Source organism: Lissotriton vulgaris, chromosome 8 (genome assembly GCF_964263255.1).
Source record: "Lissotriton vulgaris chromosome 8, aLisVul1.2, whole genome shotgun sequence".
NCBI classification, from domain to species: Eukaryota; Metazoa; Chordata; class Amphibia; order Caudata; family Salamandridae; genus Lissotriton; species Lissotriton vulgaris.
In genome coordinates, this window is record NC_141696.1 from 1,535,818,281 (window position 1) to 1,535,840,574 (window position 22,294).

General features: G+C 43.3%; 1 protein-coding gene across 2 annotated transcripts in view; it reads right to left on the bottom strand.

Annotated features, from left to right (window-relative positions):
- Positions 1-11,031, bottom strand: part of LOC147700307 (uncharacterized) — a 100,587-nt gene extending 89,556 nt beyond the window's left edge. For both annotated transcript variants that reach the window (XM_086935669.1, XM_086935668.1), the window contains exon 1: positions 10,918-11,031. The gene's annotated coding sequence lies outside the window, so the exon portion shown is untranslated. The remainder of the gene's footprint in view (positions 1-10,917) is intronic.
- Between the last annotated feature and the right edge of the window lie 11,263 nt (positions 11,032-22,294).

Below are 22,294 nucleotides of genomic sequence, written 5' to 3' on the forward strand. Positions count from 1 at the left end.
CTGCACAGTTTCAGTATTTTCAAACTTGGTCGAACTTTCACCTGATGTGTTAGACCAATTTTTTGCAAGCCTATGATGTTCTCCCCTGAACAACGAGAATAACTTTTAAAAAACAACAAGCACACAGCGTTCCCTGAACTCTGAATTTGGCCTTCAGTTCTGTTAAACAAAGCAACTGAAAACATTTGAAACTATTTTTTCCCCTGAAAGCGAATTTTTTTTTCTTTCAAATCAAAAATATATAGAAAAAAATTCCCGGCACATGGTACTTTGCTTAAAGTAGAACTATTCTTAGATGCAGAGCTTCTATTTTTAGAGACATTAGAGACAATATTTTACCTCAGCCTCTAGCACATGTACATTATCGTATAAATATGTGATGAAATGGTCTCGACCTTCTTTTCTGTATACAGAGCCATTTCATGTGTAATTTTCGCAATTCATTCAGCTGATATATATATCCATTTAACTGAATGATAACCCTGCTTGAAAAAACGTACAGTACCAATACTCATTTTTCGTGTATAAACCATACACCATTTCAAATGCAATTATGTATTTTGGGGTGGGTTGGAAAACACACATGCATCGTATGTTTTATATTGCTTATTTTTTAGTAATGATGGACATTAATACGTGGAGTGGGTGTTGTATTTCTATCTAGGACCCTAATTCAATATTCCGGATTCATGCCCTTATGTGGTTATAACAAATCGTATCCTTATAAAGGCATAAGAATCATATCCATATTTAGTAATAGCCCATGCAGTCCAAAACACGGCAAGGCTACTCCCATAGACTCCTAGAAAGCACAACGCGTTCTTTAAACAAACCAAGTCTCCAGCAGCCCGGGAATTCCCTCTGCTTTTGTTTTGATTTGCACAAGAACTCCTGGAGTCCAGAAAGAACTGTTAGTTCTTAGTGACGTCTTATGTCCAACCTTACATCAAACCCGGCACCTTTCAGGTATAAATATACCAACGTTGCCTTAAGCAAACACACGGTGGTGTGGAGCAGAGCGGCTATCTACTTATCCGAAGCCCAGCTGATGCGAGAGCCGAAGGAAGCCGCCCCTCCCTTTTGACGCGCTGGAGAAGCTGCCTTTTCTCACGCCGAGAAATCCAGCTCCGGTGTTCCCAAGTCACCCTCACGGGTTGCTGGGAGATCGAGTCCTGAGAAGCGAGATACTAGACCTCCTTCATTCTATAACCAAGGTACGGAGCTGATTAAAACCTTAGAGAGAATTCTTGATTCCGATACTTGGCAAAAACCTAACTTAACTTAAAACTGCAACTTACTTACTCCTTCCCACGTATTAGGCTTAGATCAGGTACACCGGGGTAGGCGTATCTTAGAAGCACCAGTTGAGTTTGTTAGTCAATATTTTTATGTATGTATATATTTTATCCATTTTAAAGTATCATATGGCTAAGAAACCATATCAATGCTTTTATAGTATTATTTCATAATACTACTTTTACTGTACGCACTTTACTTTATGATAAGTATTGCAATTGTGGCAATTCATTTCTTTTGCATGAGAAAGAAGACTGCTCAATAAAATAACACCTTTAATTGAAAACGCCCGTCTCTCCATTTCTCTGCACTCTGGTGAAATTAAGCATGCATGATTTACTGAGTGAAATATCTGTCTATTGTTTTCACACGACTCTAGAGATACACTCTTTATTCTGAGGGAGCAAAGTTGTCATGTTTATGCGGTTGTCAGAAACTAATCCCTTCTTGTCTAAATCAGGACGGTTAACCCTTTCCTGAACATTCGAGAAAGTTTCTAGTGACCTCTGAGCTAGCTGGCAAAAAACTAATTAAGTCTAACATAGTCAGTAGAGACCTAGATGACCTCAGTCCTACGTCTACACTGCTGTTTATGTTATTCCAATGCGCAGAGCCTATTGGGAATATAGGAACTACACTACTGGAGCAACAAAACCTCAACTCATGGGTGGTCCGGAAAAGGATAACACGAAGCAAGCACCTGATTCTTCCAAGAAGAAATGTAATAATAATAATAAAAAACAGAAGAATAGAGAGAATAGATCACCATTCAGAGGTGGGTCTCCTCAACAGTAGCCCTCCGAAATGAGGTACAACCTTAGGAATCGTGATAACATTAAAAAATATGACAGGTATCAGGATACTGATACATGTTCCTTTCGTTCCTTTCAGGGTTCACCAAAAAACTCGTAGAGGGAAGGACGGTCAGAACACAGACAAGAAGAGCGTACAAAGTCCAGAGACACTCAATACGCTTCAGACTACAGCTCCAAAAAAGAAGACAAACAAAAATCAAAACCTCAATTTAAAAAGAAGAAAGTAGCAGGTCTCAAAGTTAGATATGCCCAGAATTCTGAAGACTCAACTTCTGAATAGGGAATGGGCTTGGACGATGCTAGACAGCGCAGCAGAATAACAATAGCTTACCAGAACCAGATGGCATTTCTGGTGACAGCAGAGTTGAATGAGCATATCACAGTGGAAACACCTGATACAAGGGTAAGTGTCCCACATAGGTTACATGAGATAGCACTCCAAATAGAGGGGGACAACTCCAGAAAAAATTAAAGATCTCTTTTGGGAGAATCTGACTTACAGCTATGATATCCTTTTAACTGAAAGAGATTGGCGCCTGCAATTGTTATGGATTGCCCAAAGGGAGAAACGGTTATTTTACCAGCTTTTTCTGACCTTGTTCCAATATACTTAAAACACATACGTGCAGGAGTGGGTGGTAGCCCTGGCTCCAGCATTATATCGCAACCACATTGGGTGGGATGCTTAGTCACCTCACCATATAATCCCAGTAAAAACTACTCCAACTCCACAATAAAACAAGAAGCAAAACAAACAGGTCAGGGAGAACTTAGATCAACTTGAATTCCAGGGTGCAATAGAAACTAGCACCTCCTCAATAAATAATCCTTTGTTTCCCGTAATGAAACCCGATAATTCATACCGTCTAGTTTCAGACTACAGACATCTGAACACATGCACAAAAACATTTGCAGTACAGAATACAAACAGTGCCGCATTAATGAATAACATTGTACGGAAAAATACAAAACAACACTAGATATCACAAATTGATTTTTCTGCCAAAATATAGCACCTGAAAGCAGATATTTGACCCCATTCTCAGGGTTCGGTTCTTAACGTCAATTTTGTCGACTCCCCCAAGGGTATAAGAATAGCCCTGGGTTGTTTTCCACTAGGGTAACAGAGTTACTTCAGAATTTGGATGAAGATGCATTTTCCTATGTAGATGATATTTATCTGACGGATGATGATTTACAGGATCACTTGACCAGGGTGAGCAACATAATTTTTGGGTTTGACTCTGAGGGCTTTAAATTCAAATTTAAAAATAGCCCACCTCAATGTCCTATTTTTGGGATACGAGCTTTCAAGTGAAAGGAAAAGCCTGGAAGCGAACTTTTTAGAAAAGTGTGCGCTGCTCCAACCTCCTAAATCTTTCTACGACTTCATCAGACCTGATTTTTAGGTCTCGCCTGAGCCTGCCCATGCGCTACTCTGGCGAGACTTTTAGTAAGTGGGCTTCAGAAAATGCTACCACACGTTTTTGCTGGCCTCAAGCTTGCTTTTTCGCACGCTGGCGCGCTTACGAGCAGAGGCGCCATCTGGCTTTCCCCGTCATGTTCATTATGTGCATCGCTCGCAGCACGCGATCACTTTCACTTTCGCGGCTGCACGGCCAATGCTGGTTTCTACATGCTTGTTTTTTATTGTGTTCCACTCATTGAAATCGTCCAGATCTGAAGTGCCATAAATCGATAACTTGGCTCCTGTTCTCCGCCGCCAATGCCCATGTCTTTGATGTTCTATTTACATCCTTGCAGCCGGCCCTAATGGGCTTAATCTCTGCTTCGCAAAAGGTTGGAAAATGTATTGTGTGCTTGAACTCGGGGGGCAAGCATAACGAGCGGACTTCCCTTCTAGTGAATGCTGTCACAGGGGCGCTCTTTCGGGGTCTGGCGCCCCGAGCGGACTTCCCCTTGATGGAATGCTGTTACCGGGGTGCCCTTTCGGGGGGAACTGCGCAAACTAGCTGACTCTCCTTCCAGTGAATGCTGTCACAGGGGTGCCCTTTATGGGGCCTGCGCCACAAGCAGACTTCTCTTCGTGGGGAGGCTGTCAGAGGGGTGCCCTTTCAGAGCCCTGCGTCACGAGCTGGCTGAAAAAAACAGTCCTGAGGCACGAGCCTGAAAAGACTGGAGTGAATGTATTTTTTGATAGGGCTGCTCGGTTGGTCAATGCAATCACTTCAGATGTCTGTGAGTGTAAATGGAGGGTCACCGATTTGAATCCTGGTCGGTGCACTGGGGAAACAGTGATATGTAGTTAGAGTGCATTGAGGCCCAAGCAAGTGAGTCAAAGCACTGTGAAAAAAGTAAATCATTACAGATAACAAAAATGACTACATACAGTACGATCAGTTGCTCACAGAGTAAATAGGATTTCACTAAATGTGCAAAAAAATGTTGTTTAAATGTTTACAGTGCTTTCAAAACTTATGTTTTTAGTAATACACAGATTGTACCTAATGCAAACCCTACCTATTGGTTTCCATTGGTTAAAAGGACATGTTTCAGAATCTATCAATTAAAGTCTATACTGGCTCCCAGGCAGTCTTTAGATTTGCAGATTAATAGATTGCACACATTTACATTTGTTTCAGGTAGCATGCATCTTGGAGAGAAGGCTTGTTTAATCTTTAGCTTGCTCTACTATTTTACATGGAGGGGGCCCTTCTTCTCCCCTTTCAACTTGCTGCAACATAACCATTCAGGAACAGTCAGTCGTTTTTTGAAATAAGTATGGTAACTGTTTTGATCAAAATAATAAAGCTTATTCTGCTCCATCTACCTCCATCTGGATCAACGGTATGCAGTCCAAATATTTTCCCCTTCATAGAGGTACCAGACAGGGTTGTCCTCTTTCCCCTCTTCTTTTCATTTTGGCGTTGGAACCCTTCCTCGTGAAGATTCGTCAATCCTCTTCTTATTCTGGTTTCATTTTTAAGGATGTGGAAATTAAATTCACTGCCTATGCAGATGATATTTTGCTTTACATTTCTAACCCTTCGGTCTCCCTTCCCGCTTTTTTTTCTTTGCTACATGACTATTCCTCTGTTTCTGGATATAAATTGAACATCGACAAAACAGAAGTTCTCCCTCTCAATAAATTTTGTCTCCCACACATGTTTCATGGTTCTGGTTTTCCAATGGACATCTAGCCATATCAAGTGTCTTGGTGTTCTTTATGCTAACTCCACTAGAGAGACTGTTAGAATCAATCATTCTGATATTCTTAAAAAACTCTCTTCACTTATTGATCGCTGGTCTCCTCTTTTTCTCTCTTGGTGGGGTCGTCTCTCTACTATTAAAATGATGCTTCTTCCCATTGTGAATTTCTATCTCTCTATGCTTCCCATTCCCCTTCCTCATTTCTTCTTTAAGTCCATCAACAGTCTCTTCTCTAAATTTTTATGGAATAATCGTAAAGCCAGAGTTGCTTTATCCCGTCTTCAACAGCCTAAACATCTCGGTGGTGTCAACTTTCCAAACATTTCACGCTTTCATTCTGCATTTTCCCTTAAGCAAATCTGGTCTTTTTTACTTGACTCTCCTCTGCCGCTTATTACGTCCTGGAGCTCTTTAGAATCAGCACAAATCTCCCCTTTCTCTCTTCTCACCGCTTCTAACCTTACTCAGCCTCCTTCAAAATTTTCTTCGCCTATTTTCAAACATTCAAAAGCCCTTGTACTTGCTCTTTTCCGCTCCTTTTCCTCGTCCTCTACTCTTCACTTGAATACCCCATTGTGGTATAATAAATCTCTTAAATTTCGCAACCGTGCCCTTTTTTTGAAGGAATGGATTGATAAAGGAATCCTTACTTATAGTCATCTTCTTCTTAATAATTCTCTAGCGCCTTTTCAGGTACTTTGTGATTCCTTTGGTATCTCTAATAAATACTCTTCACAGTTTCTCACACTTACTCCTTCTCTACACTCCACTATCATACAGGATGCACCCACTTCCTGCACTCCTCCTCTCTTATCTTCTCCCCCTAACTTTCACATTCCCTTCAAAGCCTCAGCCATTTATAAATTACTTTCTCCCTCACCTAAACAAAACTCGAACTTTCTTGGGAATTAGACCTCGGCCATACCTTCCTCGAGTCCACCTGGGACTCAATTTGGTCTAAACTCCATTCAACTTCCCGCTCCGCTAGTACCACGCAGACCTTGTACTATTTTTACAATAGATTGTTCTACACCCCTTGTGATCTTTTTAAATTTAAACTAATAGATTCCAAAAAATGTTGGTCCTGTTCCTGTATTACGAGTGATTTTAAATATATGTTCTTTTTATGCCCTAAGGTACAACTGTTATGGTCACGAATTTGGTCTTTTCTGAACAAAATTTTATCTAATAATATACCCTTTGATATTTCTCAAATTTTTCTGGGTGGTTTAGCTCCAGTCTGGGATGTTCCACCTTTTACTCGCAAATTCATTGACTTATGTATTGCTATCGCTTTTCAAATCATTACTACTAATTGGAAAGATACCAAGAATGTCGATTATGCTGCATGGTGGAATTTAATTTGTCATCACCATAGATTAGATCGTGCATGTGCCTCTTCTACCTCACTTTTGATTAAACGTGATTTATTATGGTCCCCTTTAACAGATTACCTATCCAGATGTGCCATTTAGCTTCATATTAATTTATCTGCTATATGATGTTTTTTATTTTTTGCATACTATTAATATAATTATATTATGTATTAGCTTTATTATTGCTCTATTATTGATGTCTCTTTCCCCTCCCTTTCCTCTTTCCCCTCCTTCTCTTTTCCTTTTTCTTCTTTCTTTTCCCTCCCCAAAATTCTAAAAGTTATAAAAGCATTTTCCCTTGGTATATTCTTTACCTCTTTGAGGTTTTTACTTATACACGCAAGGTTTACTCTTGTTTCTTCTTATACTGTATTTTATCTTTTTGCAGTTGTACTGATGTTTTACATTGTCTTTATTTATTCAATAAAGCTTTTCAAACTGAAAAAAAAAATAATAAAGCTTGGTAACGCTGGTCCCCTTCCCTCAGCTCACTTCGATCTATGGCATGACCGAACAAAAAACACGCATAGCCATCGCAGTTTTTCTGATTACATCACTTACTCCTAGCCCTGGCACCTCCAAGACATAAACATTCCACACTTATCCCAATGGTTACTTTGTAAAACAAGCATTGAGATAGCCAATAGGTCTCGCCTTTGGGACCTTATAAGAGTTTAGTTATGCAGCACAATATCCTTGGTGCAACAACATTAACTGTTACATGGCTAAGCACTTGTAAGGTCCCAAAGGCGAGACCTATTGGCTATGCCAATGCTGTTCAGTTAGCCACTGGACACAGGAACACACAGATATCCTTTATTCTCTACAAGCTGACATGATAGCTTCAAAACACTTGCAGACATGCGTAAATGTCCCCAACCTGGTGATCCGTGTTATAGCGGTTCAATTTGGGTACACTTACCTAACCTTCAATGAAGGAGAAACTGAACCTATATCTAACAAATCACACTTGTACACAAACCCTGAAATGTATTTTGCTTCTACAGAAAAAATTCTGACAGCTGTACAGACAGCTGTAGTAAGAGAAAGAGCACTGGATCAGGGAAACAAACAAGTGTTGTAACTCCGGTAACAGCATTAGAGGCTGCTACAAAGGCAAACATTCCTAATGTTAAAACCTTACATCCAAGATGGATACAATGGGCTAATTCTCTCACTGCAACGGATGTAGAATACAGATATGGCCCTAGTCTAAAAACACAAGCATTCCTGCAATATGAACAAGAATATCCTCTCCCAAATGAAATAATGCCTCTAGATCAGTATGAATATATCATTTACACTGACCCTTGTTACATCGTTTCTTTCATTTTACGCATTGTTTCTATAGACTCATTTCTGCCAAGGTTTCAAATTGATATGTGTGACATTTCAGTCCAATTATGAGTGACATTTCAACGACTATGAGTGATCGTTTCTTACAAGCAAAATCAAGTCAGAATCCAAGGTAAACAAGTTGGGGTGAAGTTTAACTTTTATCCCTATAGGAAATGAGGTAGGCTGTAAGTGGTATGTACATAGCTGCCATGTTTTCAGACTGCTTGTGTGTGAGATTTCCATAGTTTTAGTGTAATTATGAATAACATTCTACTGCCCAATGTTTAACAAAATGAGTGACACTTTCGCACCAGCAGAAATAAGCAATGAAGTCCATATTGAACGAATGAAAAAAATTTAATTATAGCTCAAAACGGCTATTCAGAAAAAGTGTCTCGGCGCTGAGACAGATAAGCAGTTAGGGGAAAAAACAGAAAGCACTGCTAAGTTTTGAAAAGCCAAGTTTTCAGATGTTTCTTAAAAACTGAGATATCTGAGATGGAGCATGGCTATAGTCTAGCTTGTTCTATGAGCAGGGAGAAACAGCTAGTAAAACAAGCTTACCTGACTATATAAAAAAAAGCACAAAATCACAAAACAATATTGCATGGAGCAAAAAAAACGATGGATTTAGGCCCAGATCGCTGTAATGGGGTGAATGTATGACATTGCTCTGCGTTCTGTCCATCAACTGTACTTTTTGCATTTGTCACCCCGAGTGGAACGGGTATGCTTAAACGTGGGTACCGTGCTCTCCATGCCGCTGGAGTCAAGCCATCCTGGCTGATGAGGGGTGAAACCCCAAAACCGGTCTTAGGAGGCCTGTTTCCAGTCCATGGAGGACCTGGCCTGGGAGTTTAGGCTGGACTGTTCTCATTGGGCACAGGGTAAAGACTGATTTGCATATGGCTGGGTTCAAACTGGAATGGAATGGGGAGCCAAAAAACGATGGATTTAGGCCCAGATCTCTGAACTAGGGTGAATGTATGACATTGTTCTGCATTCTGCTCATCAATTGTTCTTTTTGCATTTGAATTAGTGTGTGCGCCCAGCAAACTAAGACCCGCCCCTCATAGATTCAGAATATAGCTACCCCGCCCGCGCCGGATCATCCACACGTCTCAGAAAAGCCGGCTGGGCAAACAGAGGGAGCACAATCATTTTAGCTGAAACAAAGTTGACTTTGCTAGGTAACCATACCAAAGAGTTCCCAAGCCTGCAGACAGACCAGATAATGCTTTACTGACTCGACTGTGACTATTTTAGTGCAGTGATGCGGACACCAGCACTAGAATACATTAATCCAACTCCTGATGCGTGGTACTTGGCAGGGCTATAGTCTAGCTTGTTCTATGAGCAGTGCAGCTCAGCTCGTAAAACAAGCTCAACTGACTATATAAGAAAAGCCCAACATCACAAAACAATGTTGATTGGTTAGCAGCAACATAAAAAAAAAAAGGGAATTGAGCAACTTGCTTTATTTCTCTGCTGCAGTTTGCCACTTTTCCATAAAGGAAAGTCTGGGGGCCACAAGGGAATGTCTTGTTTGCCACCAGCAGCCTGCAGTATGTACTTTTATTATGCCATACCCAACCTTTGCTATTTCTGTCACTCTTTTTGTGGATAAACTAGAATTACTTATCATGCACTGTGTGCACCATCACGCATCTGGGAGAAATTGTGTGCTGTGTGGCAGGTACTCTGCTACTCTACCCGCTCTTATTTCTGCTGTATGTGCCTGCTTATGTTGCCAATTACCTGCACTGTCCATTAATTCAACTCCTTCTCTCTGTCAGATGGTCCTTCTATCAATGTGTGTTGTTCTCTATTGCGACCCCCTAAAGTACCTATCCTTCCATACTTCTGTACAATGTCCTGCCTCTTCCTACTATCCAATTATTACTGTTCCCCCTAACTTATTTGTTAATACTATTATATGCCTTTGACTTCCTTCTGTAAGTAGTACCGAACCCCTCTCCCCAGCAGTGGTTCTCTTCCTATCTCTACTCTCCTATCTCCTGTGCAGACTTTTTCAAGACATAGAAGGCCAGTGCCTCAAACTCAAGAGTTCAGTTTTCATGCTGTTGACATGCATCATCTCTCTCTCTGTTACAGGAACAGAGCAGCTGAGCTGCTGTCATCAATTACCACTGTAAAAACTAGAGGTGGGCGGAATGTTCCGTCCTGCTTACGGAACGGGTGGAATTTTGGCCACTCTGTCTTACTCTTTAACACAGAGTTCAGGCCACGTTTCGCAAATTGCTGCGTGGCAGAATTTTTCTCCCATGCTGCTCCACAAACATGCAACCTGATGAGAAAGATTTACCGCCCCCTAACGCAATTTTCTAATGCTGCCGTTCGTGTGCGGTAGATTTTCTTCTACTCGAGCGGCAACAAAATTAGCTTGAATGGCCGCGCGCTCTTGCGCAACACATGACGCCGTTTGCGCGACTCATGGTGTGGTTCGCGCTGGTTTTTAGCGCAAACTGTAGCAAGCTGAATATTTTCCCCCCCATTGGCAGAATTCTAATGAAACTCCGTTTAAAGCATCTTCGTAAGCCTTTTGTGCAAGATCCAATTATTCATAGGCTAACACAAACAATATAAGATTACCTTCTTGATGTTAAATAAACATTACACAGGTCTTTGAAAAAGATCAGGTGTATTTTTGCAACATATAAGATAATAAAGTTCACACGCTCGAAACTGGCCAGGCTGATTCACCCTCCACCCTTCAGAAAAACTGAGTGCCATTAAAAAATGGGGGAATTTTAGAATAATACATCCACTTGCATTCCGCATTTGTGTGATAATTACTAGTGTTTTGTATTTGATTGCAGCTTTTACATGTTCCCACCTCTAGCGTCCCCTCTGTTTCAATAAACACTGCATGAAGAACATCTGTGCGGGGCATTACTCACTTTTTCCAGCTGACGGGGGCAAGACTTTTCCTTGCAAGTTAGAAATGTACCGATTGCTCCTTAACCAGGCTGAGGCTGAAGTTAAACTTCTCGACCCCCAGTGCAAGCACCGCAACAAAAATACACAACCTAGGGGAGGACAGATACCTTTACCCTCGGTTTGTGCAGAAAGGTGGGGGCTAGATCTATTGCGCAGGCGCGGAAGAGTGACTCCGTTACTGCGCAGACGCGGAATAGAATCTGACTGAGTAGGTTAGTGTCACTGGTAGTGCGCATGCGCAGGACGGTGTCGCTCCTGGTTGCTCAGAACGGGCCGCAGCTTCGCTGACATGCGCAGTAGAGAGACACTAGATTGGTTTGGGTGAGCGGTACCTGCTGTTTCTTTTTTATTTTATTTTTATTTAATTTCATGCGATTTTATATAGCGCGAACATTACCCGAAGGTGTCAGAGGGCTTTATATAAGAACCAGCTGCGATACATAAGCACTTTGGATTACATGCATTACATAAAAGATACAAACAGAAAAAAATGCAAATGTACAAGTTAAAAAGTCACACAAGGAAGCAATACAAACAGAAAAAAAACCTTCATCCATGGTTCCCAGTGTCTAACTCTTGGACACACTGTTTCTTACACACCCTTGCAGCCACAAAAACATACACATTAAACAATATGTTGAACACATGCCAACATTTTAAAACTAGGAGATAAAAAACAAAGCCGGAGGAATGTATTTTACCCAAGTCAAGTCAAGTCAAGTCAGAACATTTATATAGCGCACTACATACCCAGAGGGTTTCAAGGCGCTTAGGAAGGGGAGGTGGATTATTTGTCAAATATCCACGTTTTAAGCTGCTTTCTGAACGCTAGGTGATTCTGGGTGAGGCGAAGGTGAGCGGGGAGTGAGTTCCATGTTTTGGCAGCCAGGTATGAGAAGGATCTGCCTCCCATGGTGGTCTTGTTGATGCGAGGTACAGTGGCGAAGGCTTGGCTGGAAGAGCGGAGATGGCGGGAGGGGGTGTAGAAGGACAGTCGAGAGTTGAGGCAATCTGGTCCGATGTCGTAGAGTGATTTGTGTGCGTGGGTAAGCAGTCGGAAAGTGATCCTCTTATTGACGGGTAGCCAGTGGAGGTCTTTAAGGTGACCGGAGATGTGTTCGTTGCGTGGGATGTCTAATATGAGCCTGGCTGAGGCGTTTTGGATTCGTTGTAGTTTCTTCTGGAGTTTCGCGGTGGTACCTGCGTAGAGGGTGTTTCCGTAGTCCAGTCGGCTCGTGACTAGAGCGTGGGTGACTGTTTTCCTTGTTTCGGGGGGGATCCAGCGAAATGTTTTTCTGAGCATGCGAAGAATGTTAAAGCAGGAAGAGGATACGGCGCTGACTTGTCTGTTCATTGAGAGTGAAGAATCCAGGATGACGCCAAGGTTCCGTGCGTGGTCTGTCGGGATGGGTGCATTTCCGAGGGCTTCCGGCCACCAGGAGTCGTCCCATGCAGAGGGGGATTTACCTAAGATGAGGACTTCTGTTTTGTCTGAGTTCAGTTTCAGACGGCTTTGTTTCATCCATTCGGCGACTTCTTTCATTCCTTCGTGTAGGTTAGTTTTAGCGGTGCTGGGGTCCTTGGTGAGAGATAGGATCAGTTGAGTGTCATCCGCGTAAGAGATGATGTTGAGGTTGTGTTGGCGGGCGATGGCCGCGAGGGGGCTCATGTATACGTTGAAGAGGGTGGGACTGAGTGAGGATCCTTGTGGTACGCCGCAGATGATTTCGGAGGCCTCGGACTTGAATGGTGGGAGGCGGACTCTCTGGGTTCTTCCGGTGAGGAACGAGGTGATCCATTCCAGTGCCTTACCTTGGATTCCGATGTTTCTGAGGCGTTGTAAAAGGGTGCTGTGGCAGACTGTGTCGAAGGCTGCAGAGAGGTCGAGGAGGATGAGGGCGACTGTGTCTCCATTGTCCAGTAGAGTTCGAATGTCGTCTGTTGCTGCGATGAGGGCGGTCTCAGTGCTGTGTTTGGCTCGGAAGCCAGATTGTGAGGGGTCGAGTGATTTGTTGTCTTCGAGGAAGGCGGCGAGCTGGTTGTTGACAGCTTTCTCGATGACTTTGGCCGGGAATGGAAGAAGCGAGATGGGGCGGTAGTTTTTGAGTTCGGTGGGGTCTGCTGTTGGTTTTTTCAGAAGGGCGGTGAGTTCAGCGTGTTTCCAATCTTCTGGGAAGGTAGCGGAGTTGAAGGAGCAGTTGATGACGTCTCGGAGGTGCGGAGCTATGACGGAGTCTGCTTTGTTGAAGATGTGGTGGGGGCAAGGGTCTGTGGGGGATCCTGAGTGGATGGAGTTCATCAGGCGGATGGTGTCCTCAGTGGAGATTGGGTTCCAGGCGTTAAGGGTGTTAACGGGGGGAAGATGGTCAGTTGATGGTGGGGTGGGTTGGCTTCCGGGTTGGTTGTCGAAGCTGTTGTGGATGTCTGCAATCTTGTTGTGGAAGAATGAGGCTAGGGAGTCGCAGAGGGCTTGAGAGGGGGTGATGTCGTTGGAGTTGGCCGAGGGGTTGGAAAATTCCTTGACGATGTTGAAAAGTTCCTTGCTGTTGTGGGCGTTGTTGTCAAGTCAATCTTTGAATGCTGTTTTCTTGGCTTTTCGGATCAGTTGGTGGTGAGTACGGGTGGCGCTTTTGAAGGCGTCCTTGTTGCTGGTGGATGGGTCTTTTTTCCAGGCCTTTTCAAGGGAGCGGCACAGTTTCTTGGATTTCTTGAGGTCGTCGTTGAACCATGAAGCCTTCTTGATGCCAAGTTTGTGTTGACGTTTTTTCAGTGGTGCTAAGGTGTCGGCGGTGTTGGATAACCAAAGGGTGAGGTTGGAGGCGGCTTCGTTGGCATTAGAAGAGAGGGCTGGGGAGGTTTGAAGGAGTGATGTGGAGATCTGCTCTGTGGTGATTTTGTTCCAGTTTCTTTGTAGAGTTGGTTGGAGGTGGATGATGGGTTTCGGCTTGTTGTAGGTGAAGTGAACGCAGCTGTGGTCAGTCCAGAGGAGATCTGTAGTGTGGCTGAAGGAGACATGGTTGCTGGAGGTGAAGATGGGGTCGAGAGTGTGACCTGCGATGTGTGTGGGGGAAGTGACCAGTTGTTTAAGTCCGAGGTTGGCGAGGTTGTCTAAGAGGGTGGCGGTGTTGCGGTCGTTGCTCTTTTCAAGGTGGAAGTTGAGGTCTCCCAGGAGGATGTAGTCTTTGGAGGGGAGTGCGTGTGGGGTGATGAAGTCCGTGATGTCTTCACTGAATTTTGCGCGTGGTCCTGGTGGTCTGTAGAGGAGGGTGCCTCTGAGTGTGGTCGTGGGGTCGATGTGGATCTGGAAGTGAAGGTGTTCGGAGTTGGCGAGGTTGGCATCAGAGCTGGTTGAGATGCGGATGGATTTCTTATGGACGATAGCGATTCCTCCTCCTGTATGGTCGGTGCGGTCCTTGCGAGTGATCTTATAGTCTTCAGGGATAGCGATGGCGATGTCAGGGGCGGAGGAAGCGTTCATCCATGTTTCCGTTAGGAAGGCGACGTCAGGAGAGATGGTGTCTAGTAGGTTCCAAAGTTCAATGGCGTGCCTGTGGACCGAGCGGGTGTTGAGAAGGATGCATTCTAGGTGGTTGGGGTCGGGAATCTGTGTTGTGGTCGCAGCGGAGATGTTGTCGGTGCCGCTAAATTTGCAGGATAGGCAGGAGAACGGTCCATGGGTGCGTCCAGGAGCGGCTTGGACGCAGTTGGGGGAGCGGCCGGGGTTAAGGGCTAGGAGGGTGGCAGCATCATAGGTAACGCGGGGGGGCTGGGCAGTGCGAGGGGCAGGGGGTCTGGCGCTGGGCGCGGTCCAGAGGCAATTTTTAGACAGGAGACAGAATAAAGCCATTTTTGACTCCATAAATTAGGAGTCCCCAACCCGGACTGGGTCTTTTGGAAAGTGTAAATAACGAGCATTTCATACCCAACCCCTGTAGCGATGCTGCCTCAGGGTATTAGTTGCCACTAGAAGTGGGCGAGCCTTCAAATTAAAGGGAAAACTGAGCCAAGGGTCGACTCTGGCCCTAGGTGCTGAGCGTGAGTCGTGACTGAAATTATCCATCCATGATCGAGAAAATCATGCCACAAAGATCATTTTATGATACAGTGTTTAAAAAAAATGTTATGCATTTTTTTAACATGCAGAAGCGTGTCACCATAGTGCATCAAATTAAATCCCTGCATTGAAAAGTATTTATCAAAAGTTAGGGGGGGCTCGTCCGTTGGAGCGGAGGAGCGTTGTCTTACTTAAAATCCCCTTCAAAGCCTCAGAGCTGAAAAATAAAATGGTAGTCATTACCATTTTATTTTTCATCTACTGTCCTGAGCGTTAGGACATGGGCAGGGCCGCTGCTGACTGATAGCAGCAGGGAGGAGGTTGAGCTGTCTTATGCACTGTTTAAAGTGCGCATGTATTTTTGCCTGACTGTCTTGCAACGGCCAGCCACTTAAGGTGTCTTAAGACACCTGGATAAGTGCAAGCCTCAAGTGCGCTGTGGATCGCAGAGTGCGGTCGCTCCGTCCAATCAGGGCGCTGCTCCCATGCTGCAAGAGCGCAGCACCAGGATTGGGAAAGGGAGTTCCAGCATATGGTTACAATTCATGCAAAGAAGAGGTCCGGAGTGAAGACGCTGCGTTAGGTACATTTTATTTGATTTTTATTATAATATTTTGCACCCACCCTGCCCTCCCTCTCCCCGTAGATGCCAACCGCCACTGTTAAACGTGACAGATTTTAAACGTGTACTGAGAAACATTCTCGTCCCCTCCCTGGTGACAATGCTCTTAGTGTACTAAGAGGCAAGCCAGTTGTACCGTGCACTTTATAAGTGGCCTAAAGTCTTACTTTAGATGATGCAACATTATAGGCAGAATCACTGGAATTATGCTGCAAGGGAGGACAACATTATGAGGCAGGGTGTAAAGATTTATGCAGCAAGAAAATGCACATTATGTGGCATAATGTAGCACAATTTGAGATAGTGTCAGTTAATGCTTTTAACACTGTCTGGACAGATGTTTTACCTCATTAGTACGACTGTAACACTCATAATATAGCAATAAGCAACTGAAAGGTGGCCAGTGTGAAGTGCCTTCTGCTGTGCAACAAAAAGTCACATCATTTTATTTTACTTTTGATCCGTTCGAGCTAGAAACAACATTTTTCTTTGTATAAAATGTGCAAATTGTGCAGACGATGTCCGATAATTTGGCAAATCCATACTTCTGCAAAAAAAAAAAACCTCTGCAGCACTGCATAATTCTGATGGCTCTGATAAAAGGCTATCAAGTCAAACACAAGAGATCTTTCTGTACAGCACACATCCTGCACTCACATATTTGAGGGCACTCTCATTTGTGATAGTGAACAAAAAGGGAATCACTAAAATAAAGTATTTATTTAGGATTACACAATTTAGTTAACAGCGAAGCTAGAATTGACCTGAGGTTTTCCAGTTTCACAATGTGCAATTCAGCTACTAAATGGGTTAAGGTTGTTACTTCTTGGAGGATTAACTTAAAGCGTGGTCGACAGGCAGAATCCACATTTGGCAGTTTTACCCAGGGAGAACCATGCTCAATGATGTAAAAGTGCTTCATAGACTATGTTACACCTTTTTTCAGCACAAGTAGGTTTGCCGGCATTCGAACTTGGTTACCCATGTTGTACTGTTAGAAGCTGTAGTGATTTTGCCACATTGCCTCCTATGAAAGCTTTTCTCGTCTGGGGTTCAAGGGTCCAAGAGGACCTCGAGCTGAGCTAGGCTTCGGGCTCAAGATGTCAGTGTCTCACCCATGTGAATGTGCATAAGTATTTATTGATTAAAAAAAAACGTTTTTTATAACGCGAACATGACCCTTGAGGGCATCAAAGAATTACTGTACCGTAATCTTCATTACTCCGATTCCTCCTGCCAGTCCTTCTCTTGTCACTTGCTGGTGCCACCTTATCACATCTCTTCATCACTAGAGAGCCACGATGCACTGCAAGATAGGGAACCAGGATAAGTGGACAAAAACACAATGGTTCTTCAAGACCGATTTCCAACCTGCTCACTTATATGGTTTATGTGAAAATGTGTCAACCAACAAGCACATAAGCACTATCTAAAATATGTCTCTAGTCAGGGAAGGAGAAAAAAGGGAAAGAGCAGACATATATTTATGAAGGATTGTGCTGTAGAAATGTCATACACTGCAAGCTAAAAGCCAATATTATGATTGGATCCTCCTGCCCACAAACATCTTCAAAACCAGCCGTATCATTTACTATTCCATCACAACCAGCATCTCGCTAATCTTGCAGACAAACTCATCATGCTGAGGTTCTTGGCACACCAACACCTAAAAACATACTCGTATCAATGAGGACCGTCCCAATACTGCTCCAATTCAGGAAAAAGTTAAAGACGCTCCTCTTTAAAGAACTACATCACAATACAATAACCGTCCAGGCCCAGCTATCTTTTTTTATCCCTTGTTGACATAATGCTGGACTTTAACCATGAACAGCGCTGCGCTGCCTTTAGGCTAAGTGTGTGCTCTAGAAATACAACATAAATACATAGATACATTATGGCTGAAAACAACATGTATGATTCATATTCAATCAAGGGGGTGAAACAAAGTAAACAGAAATGACCGGTCCTCTGAGTGTTGCTGTACTGGTAACTTAGAAATCAACAGGACTCATGCAAAAAGTGAATGAGTTACAACTGGCTGAGATATTCCCATCAGCCCACCCTTCTGGCGGAATCTCATCATGTGGGATTTGTTAATCCATCCAACAAGCCGCCCAAACCATCAAATGACGGTGCGGATATGGATGTGAAATAGAAACTCTAGCCAGAGTGTTACTCAGAGGGTAGTGCTAAAGGTGTATAGTGCAGTGCTATGGTGAAGTCAAAGTTAAAATTAACGACTTAGACAAAAAATATGTTTAATGAGGATTGTCTAAGTGTCAAAGTTAAAACCACGCTGGGTAGCCTAAATATATAACTACACTATGGCGCTGTGCAGGACGGTCAACATGTTTCAGCCAAATTGGAAATCTATCTGGGTTTCGTCAGGACCTTGATGATAATAAGCTACTGCAACATGAAAACGTGAAATGTGCAAACATATAACCAAAATAGTGTTTTACTATATATAAAATGCTTATATCTACCAGAAACTTGGAGCCCCAATGTGCATTGGAAGAAGTAAATTTTGTCTTAATCCTGTTAAAGAAAACATACAAAAACAGACACATATTTACATGTATATCCACATATTTACAAAGAAACTGTACAGACAACACACTAGCATAAGTATATTATACTCCGCTTATTCATGAGCATACTAACTCTATCACAGAAAGAATGACCTCTCTGTGAATACTCACCCCGCTTTGCGTGGGAGACGACCTCACCTCACCCGGCAACCGCTCGGGAATATGAGGCCCACTCTAATGTGTAAAGAAGAAGAATGAGGCATAAATACCAAAGTTGTATATGCCCCAGCTAATAGCTGTTACATCCAAACTCTAACAATCTAGGTGTGGACGCTATCATTATAAACCATGGTCCCAATCACACAGCTATTGGCAAAAGAGAAAGAAGGAGCACATGCTCCTAGCAGCTACAAAAATTAAACCATAAGAGAGTAGAAAGTTAGAGAATTATTCACTATACTCCCATACCCATATCAGGTTTGATTAAATAAAAACCTAGTTGTTACAGGGTCAGAGACTGGACCTTGCTTGTTGTGTTCTATTTCCTTTAAAGAGGTGTTGATAGCCCCAAAGAGAAAGGAAGGACCTAACCTGTCCGTCGGTACCTCTCTCTGTCATCCGAGAGGAAATGGAGGTACCGACTGGACTGGCCTCTTCCGTTTTATAATGGGGTTAATTGGATGATAGCCTCGTTTAGCTCAGTATTACCCGCCAAACTAGAAACTAATTTGTGATTACGAAGAGCTTGTCTCATAGCGCATGTGTGTAGCCAATTGTATTCGTGGCTCATACTTCAGGCCTGCGCATGAGAATGGTCTCGGTAAACACGTGATCTCAGCAAAATGCGGCCGCTGACATTTGGCGCATGCGCGTTACGGATAGGGCGTCTCGCATCAAGGAAAGGGCGAGACGCTCATCCACCGCGCAGCCGCACTAACCGGACGAACTGGCATAACAATGAACAACTGTCAAATGCGCTATTATGTTCAAAAGATAACCCCAACTCGAGGCGATGATGATGCTTGCTTTTGCGCTAGTACAATAGCCGCCTTGTGTTAAAGATTCGGTGAACATAGAACATCCCAAAAATGGCAGCTGTCAATTAGCGCATGCGCGTTAGGGATAGGGCGCCTTGCGTCATGGAAACGGCGAGACGCTCATACAATGCGCAGCCGCACTAGCCGGATGAGCTGTATTTACATTAACAACCGGCAACTCTACTGTTATGTACAGAAATAACACTAGATGTGAGCAAAAAAGATGCGTTCTTACTCGCCTATGCAGCAGCCACCTCGCGTCAAAGATTCAGCGAGACGCTAACACACTGTGCTTACTCAAATGACCAAACACGCCTTCCCAGTGTTACCACTATCAAGTCCATGCGATATATGGATGAAGAGTTGTGCGTATTTTTCTGAAATTGACTAGTGCTTCCATACAGATGAGTAAGGCTATATTTCAATTTGCGTTTTATATTAACATAGAGATGAAGGTCTCAGCGATTAAACGTACAGCGCGAATGTCACGCAAGAGGATGCACTAACCACCACTCAAAATCGTCAAAGGTGATAATGTAGTTTACAGACAATTGTTTACAAACTATTAACTGTTGAAGATGATATAGCTGAGACAAAAGCCAAGGAGCTTACTGTATCAGTTCCTATACTATACTCAAGCAGGAGATGTGGATGTGTTACAGGATGCTTAAAGAGACATCCACGGAATGGAATCGTTCAATCCTTCAATCCTCTGCTGTCACTGCGGAGCTTAAAAATCAATTTTTGCTCCTTAATGAATAAAAACTTTGAGTTGCCACTGATGTGTGGTGGGATATAAGGGTGTTCCAAGATCACCCACTTCAAATCTTCTGCCTTATGTTTCATTGACAGAAAATGATTTGTCGTACAGGTAGACAGTTTGTGACACTGGATGGTGCTTTTGTGTTCGCTGATTCGAACCTTCATCTTACGTGTAGTGTGGCCAATTTACCTTAGTGAACAAGGGCAGGTAATCATGTATATGACTCCCTCGGTGTTGCAATTAGTATGTTTCCTGAGTAGCCATGGATTTCCTGTACCTATGTCCACTTGGTCCGCTTTGTACGTCTGAGGGCATGCACTGCAGGAGCCACATGTGAAGTGGCCACGTACTGGTGGAATATTCCACAGTGCATTGGATGTTCCTGTCACTTTTAATCTAGGTCTAGTGTGGACCAAACTATCCCGTAGGCTGCGGGCTCTCTTAAAAGAGAACAAGGGTGGCGGAATGTTAGTTTGGGCTATGTTCAGAATATTCCAATGTTTTCGCACTGTCTTTTGAATCCTGTTGGAGAGGACACTGAATGTGCTGACAAAAGTCAGCCTCTCCAAGGGCGCATTTTCAGGTCTTTTGTCCAAAAGTGCCTCCCAGATATTATTGGAGGCCCGTTTCCAAGCTTTTCTTACCAGATGAGGGGGATACAGACGTTCCTGTAGTTGTTTGGATAGAATTCTGGCATGTTTTTCAAAAAGAGGTTTGGACAAACAGTTTCTGCGAATACGCTTAAACTGTCCTACTGGGAGATTCTCCCGTAAAGCCTGTGGGTGGTGACTATTAAAAAACTATATAACAAAATAAGGAGTACCACCAAAGATAAGGCTAGGAAACCAATATCGGTGGGATGAGACTCTAATGTAGAAAAAGAAGAAGTTCTTCTTTGTTTTTAAGGAACCCCTCACTCACCGACCTGGTCGGTGACATGCTTCATCATCGGGGCCACCTTGACAGCCGAGTGCCATCAAGGTGTGCTGCGACACCTGAGATACAGTGGAGCGGGTATGTGAGTGATGAATGTGAAGAAAAAGAAAAAAAGTCAGTGAGTTAAAAATTGTCCTGGTATGACTTATCCAAAGATTATTTATTCTAAGACTACTGGACAATGTTAAAAATAGTGTATGTTGATACAATGAAGGCTTAATTAGGACCAAATGTATCTGTAGTATGTGTTAGGTCTACATGTTTCAAACCAACAAGGGGAGTTACCGGTTTTTCTTCAGGACCAAAAAATATTAAAAGGAGTTGGGTGGTCAGGGTACACTAACACCCTGCCATACCTGCAATCCTTTTAGGACCCAAACTAGCCATTTGCTAAGTGGGTAAAGATTGTAACCCAGATGTGGTTACAATAAAAGGCAAATAAACTCCTCAATGGGGGAATATTGGCTGCACGGGGATTGAGGGGAGAGGTCACAAAGCTCGAAACATATTAGTTTCTGATGTCAAAAATCGACCATCAACCTATGCCGCCCCTCCGCGCACCCATTAAAAAACAACAGAGAATTCCTGGACATTGGTTTTTTGTAAAGTTCGCATTCAAGCTTGCCATCTTTAGGGAAGATGAGAATGTCCAAAAATGGCAATTCATCCCGGCTAAACTCAACAGTGAATTTGAGGTACTGATTTTGATTACTAAGCCAATCATGAAATGATTTCACCTCTGATGGTGTACCTCGCCAAACCAAAAGGATGTCATCTATGTATCTCTTCCATAGCACCACCTGATGGAACTAGGGGTTGCTATGGTTGAGAACATAATTCTGTTCAAACAAGTGAACATAAAGGTTGGCGAGGCTGGGGTCAAAAATACTCCCCATAGATGTTCCTGAGGTTTGGAGATAAATCTGATCTTCAAATTTGAAATAATTCTCCATCATTGCCAATCTGGCACACTCCACGATAAAATTCACTGGAGTGATACTCTTTAAATCACATGTGGCAAGAAGGGATCTGATGGCCCCCAGAGTCTCTTCCTGCGGTATGCAGGTATACAGGGGCTCGACGTCGAAACTGACCAGTAGGTCAGTCGCGGCGTCGAATTCCACCTCCGGTAACAGTCTAAGGACGTCAGCCGTATCATGCAGATACGTGGGCATCTCTTTAGCGAGAGGCCTCAGAAAATAAATCCACAAAAGTGGACAGGGGCTCCAATAAGGAGCCGATCCCTGAGATGATCGGACGTCCTGGAGGCCTGGCGGGTTTATGGATTTTTGGCAAACAGTAAAAACCGGGCATGACCGGATTATTTGTTACCAAAAACTTAGCTTCTTGAGGTGTAATCCATCCTTCCAAACTCCCTTCCTCCACTAAGG